The 5,088-nt window shown below is 45.5% G+C and overlaps 1 protein-coding gene across 1 annotated transcript in view; it reads right to left on the bottom strand.

The window, feature by feature from the left end:
• The window catches only part of Smco4 (single-pass membrane protein with coiled-coil domains 4), a 62,391-nt gene that overhangs the window by 26,866 nt on the left and 30,437 nt on the right, over window positions 1-5,088 (bottom strand). Inside the window, exon 2 of the mRNA XM_013346203.2 lies at window positions 2,172-2,248. The gene's annotated coding sequence lies outside the window, so the exon portion shown is untranslated. The remainder of the gene's footprint in view (window positions 1-2,171; window positions 2,249-5,088) is intronic.

The raw sequence follows: 5,088 nt of genomic DNA, 5'->3' as shown, positions 1-5,088 counted from the left end.
GAGGAGGGAGAGCAGAGATCTGTGAGGAGGGAGGGAGAGCACAGATCTGTGAGGAGGGAGAGCAGAGATCTGTGAGGAGGGAGAGCACAGATCTGGGAAGAGCTAAACCATGGCCACATGGAGCTCGAGGCGCCCCTGCCATACCCACGTTTGCCAACTGTTGAACAAGAAACAGAAAGGACGGGACAGCCCAAAGGAATCGTGGGGAATAACGAGCACCTGAGGGGGTCTCTGTGCTGACTGCTTCTGTCATCTTCTCTCACTGAGTGTCCCTGCCACTGTGCCAGCTCAGGATGCAGTGCAACCAGCGAGACCAAGCTCAACTAGGAGGTGCGCAGCTGCCTCTGTCACAGCCCCAGCATCACAGGCACTCAAAGGAAACAAAACCCCTTAGGTATCTAATGGCAAGAGGAATGGAGAGAATGAATTTGGTTTATATGGAATTTTTTTGCAGCCATAAAGACAAAATTATGTCATTTGCAAAAAAATGGATGCCACCAGAAATAGTCATATTAAGCAAATTAAGCCAGTCTCAGAAAGACAAATTTCAGTTTTCTCTTTTCTGTGCTTCCTAGATTTCATGGAGATATTAAAATGATGTATATATGTATACATGACATGAAGTAAAACTGTCCAGGGAAAGAAAGGGACTAACGGGTGAAAGGGGACAGTAGAGACATGGGGGGAGGTTAATACTCTAAGTATAATACTTGTATGAAAATTCTTCCATGTGACAGGACAATATATAGTGAAAATACACAATGAAATCTTTTTTTTAATTTGCTTTATGTTACGACTATAAGTAAGTGCACAGCCCAACAATAAATTCTTCAGTTACAGCATCATGGAGCTCTGCTGATCTCTCCCCTCAGGTATTCCTAGGAACAGAGTGGTGGTATTAGTCACGGGCCCTGCAACTCATACCTGGAGAATATGGGCCTGTTTAGAGGGCTCCGTTCAGTCCCAGGGCAACTGGTATCAAACACAGAGGAAAGCCTTCCAACTGAAGAGACCGGAAAGGTCAGCCTATTTCAGGAAACAATGGTTCATTGAAATTGCATCCTGCTCTCTAGCGAATTTGCCTCCTTCTGGACTACAACCTGGCCTAGCACTGTGGCATCTGTTTTCAAACTTCCTCATCAAAGGACACATCAAATGTCAGTTGACAATCTGCTTTCTAATTAAAAGTTGATTCTTTTCTTTTTTTAGAAATTGCATTTAACTAAACAACTCCACACGGCAATTCAGTGTGCAGTGCCACCTTGATTGACAGGAGCATTTGCAATTATTTTAAAAATTAAAAAGAAAACATCATCAGATGCAGCAGAATCTTTGATAGGACACTGACTTCAGCTGATTTATGAAGTATGACCATGCAGCGTTCATATGAAACAACTATACTCCCAGCATGTAAATGAGCCCTAAGTGCAGAGAGGGTACTTTCAAGGCTGACTGGAAGGTACCCGGAGGAGGCTCCTGGCTGTAGAGGAAAGCTGGCGATAGAGAAACAGCAGGGTCAACCGGACAGCAAAATCCCCTGAAAGCCACTTGAGGCTGGGAAGGGTGGGGCTCCAGGTTTCTTTACACAAGCAGACTGCCATGGTTTCCAAAGAGAAGACCACGATAATACAAGGGAGGGAGTAAACAGACTATGTCCACATTGGCTTGTGCCCTTGGAACAAGCTCTGAACTTATGAGCTGGTTTGCTGACTTGGAATGAAAGGCTACCTACCATATGCCTGCCTGCCTCCCAAGACTGCTGAGAGAAGGGAGCTGGATGCTGGGTGTAAAATTACCAGCAAGTGGGAAGGCACTTTAGACTCAAGAGACCGTGTGGCTATGGTCACCAAGGAGCGTCTGGGACTTGTCACCCAAGAACAGCAACTAAGAAAGTGATGGGACAGCCAGCAGCTTCTTTGGAATAACTGCAGGTACATAACGGTTTGAGAAAAGGAACCGGCTACTCTACAGTGAAATGTTGAGGTAAGAAGACAGCTCCATGAAACTGTTCACCAAGCAGACCAGAGGCTCACATGAGAGGTCTGCCAGGCACAACCACAGTTCAAAACCAACCCTGTGCAGACACTGGAGGAAGAAGACGAAGGAGAAGAGAGCAAGCCAAGCAGAGAGGAGGCATAGCTGCCATCTTCCTAAGGATGAGTAGTTTTTACCTTTTCTTCAAACTCAGGAGCTGTTGTTTCAGTGACGCCAGTCAGCCGACTTCCAGTCAGGGTGACCTGAGTGACTCCTGTTGAGAAATCAGACAGGAAGGAGTAAGAGATGTGTTGAGATCGGCTATCTGTCCTGACTCCCACCCATGCTGAGAAGACAGACACATGCTCGCTCCTCCAACTGCCAGGTGAAGGACGGACAGTCAACCACCGTACCCGAGAGACAGCCCAAGCTGGTGCGCCTCCTACGAGCACCCCCAGCAGACTGCTGAGTTTGTTCCCAGCATTCCCGGGAGTCCTCGCAATCTTCTGCCAACTTAAACTGGTGAGAGTATCTCTATTTCCTGTAGCCAGCAGTCACTATTGTAAAACAAGACCCAGGCTGATCCAGGTAAGGGACCAGAGGATGACAGTGAAGAAACAGTGGCCTCTTGATATTTTTTTTTTATTTTTTAAATTTCATTTCACATTCCAACCACAGTTCAACCACAGTTCTCCCCCCCCCCCCCCCCTTCTTCCTCCCCCCCACCCATAAGTGGCTTCTAAAATAAAGACTTGGGGAAAAGAAAAGAGGAGTAATGGCAGGGGTCTCACACCACTGGACCAAAAGTATTCAAGGAAGAAAATGTAGGGACCCAGAGTGCAGAGCTAAAATATAAATCCTAAAATCCAGGGTCACAAGACATTAGGACGGAGGCCCAGACTGCAGGGGAAAGTGTATAGTCAGGGCAGGACCTGTAAACCACCAAAGAGTTTCCCTGGACACAGAGCTGGAGCATCATCCCTCGGGGCCTCACATAGGTTCAGCTGCAAAACTAAACCAATTGGTTTTAAATGTCCACACCACGTGTGAAAACAGAAACCTGGAGACACCCTGCTGCTAACATGCACTCCCCTCCACAAATACTCATCCTGGCTGACCTCAGAAACTCCCAGGAAGCTTTCGATCTTAGAAATGAACGGAAAAGGACTTGGAGACACAGAAGAACAGGACATCATTTCAAAACGACAGCCACTGGTTCCTTTGCAAACTCATACCCAGCCTTAGCTGCAGACACTTTAAGGGGGCCAGAGAGTGCCTACACTTTCGTATCTCCATGTTGGCAGGGGAAGGTCTGAGCCTTCTGGAAGGCTGCTCACCGTACTCTGACTGAGAAACTAGGAAGCTGAAGCCAAAGATTCCATTTTCCAAAGTCTCCGGTAGGGAACGGATCTGAGACAGAACAAAACTAGACCATCGAGAATATCCATGGTAGACTTTTGTGTGAGGTAAAAAACAAAAAGAGCTCTTGCCAACAAAAGGAAAATATTGGATAAGTAAATGTGGTGGGTTCATAAATAAATTTTTATTAAGCCATTAAAATAAAAAATATTTTATGCAGAATTTTTAACAAAAATAACTGCAATTCTTAAGTAAGCGAGGCACTCCCCTAAGCATATATTGTATATGTTCTCTCTCTCTCTCACACACACATACACACACAACAACAACAACGGTTCTACCAACTCAGGAATGCGGTATTTTATTTCAACCTCACAATCAGAAAATGAGTGGCTGAGAATCATTTCTGAGTGGCTGAGAATCACTACACTCGCTCACGGTCATCTGGCCTGTAGGAGGGGGCTGCGGGATCTGGACCCACACAGTACAGCCTCAGAGCCCCTCTGAAGCACTGAAGACTGACAAGAGCCCTGTCCAGAAAGCTGTGACTGTAACCTTGCACGGACAACTCAGCAGATATCAACAACCTTGAGTTCAAGCCAGGATGGACTCCAGGCCAACAGAGGCTGCAGAGCGAGTGTAACCCAGGCTGAGAAACTTAGTGATACCCTACTCAAAACTGGAGAAACCTTTTTTCTGGAACTTTTGTTTGTTTGTTCACCTTAAAAAGCAATCTGGGACACAGCTCCAAAACAGAGTGCTGGCCTAAGGCCCTGGGTGTGGACTCATCCTAGTACTGCAAAGCAAAGCAAAACAAAACAAAACAAAACAAAACAAAACAAAACAAAAGCAATAATCTGAATAAGACCTGACTGCCACAGCTGACAGAAGCAGAGGGCCAAGAATAAGCTGCCTATAGCCAGTTGAGGGGTCAGTCCTGCCTGCACCTTGATTTGGGACTCTGGTCTCTTGCAACTCAAGGAAACACGCGCTGTTTACAGCCACTCCATACATAGGAAGCCATTGCAGCAGGTACAAGAAACCCACGCAAACACCTATACTGTGCTGCAGTCAACACAGGAGAGAACACTCATGCCTTAAGCAATAAACGCAAATCAAAATTTATATACAGTGATCTTAATTATGCATATAAAATACACACAAATACAACAAAATGTTTTTAGTGATTGTCCCTGAATAGAAACATGTTCAGCATTATGCTTTTTTATATTTTTCCAGTTTCTATAATTAAAGTGAATTATTTTCACAAAGAGAAAGGTTTTTTAATTAGCAATTCATAGTATTTCTTCAAATCTAATTCAAACACAAAGACTAAAAAATCAAGAGGTCCAAAATTCTCTGATAATCATCTTAATTCAATCTCAAGCCACCACCTGAAGAAAACCACCAACTGAGGCCTACCACATTGCTAGGGAACTCCCCCAGCCTCACTTTCTCATAGACTGTGTTGGGAGCGAAACTTAGCCAAAGGCTAAGGGAGCAGAGAAAGGCATGTTTTCCTCCATCTCTCCAGACTTGTGGTGCTGGGGACAGCCGGGTCAGGCCAAAGTCTGCGATCATGTGCCAAGAACGAAGAGTACCAGTGAGGATAAATGTTTAATTTCTCTGCAGGTAACATTCCAGAAGGAGACATGAAACAGCACCCTAGTCTCCTCGCCCCGTCCTGACTCTTGTCCAAGGCTCCTGTGCATCCCAACACCTACACCTGTGCTCCTGTGCAGTCCCAACACCTAC

Source organism: Microtus ochrogaster, chromosome 5 (genome assembly GCF_000317375.1).
Source record: "Microtus ochrogaster isolate Prairie Vole_2 chromosome 5, MicOch1.0, whole genome shotgun sequence".
Taxonomy (NCBI): Eukaryota; Metazoa; Chordata; class Mammalia; order Rodentia; family Cricetidae; genus Microtus; species Microtus ochrogaster.
This window is presented reverse-complemented; position numbering and strand designations above follow the sequence as displayed.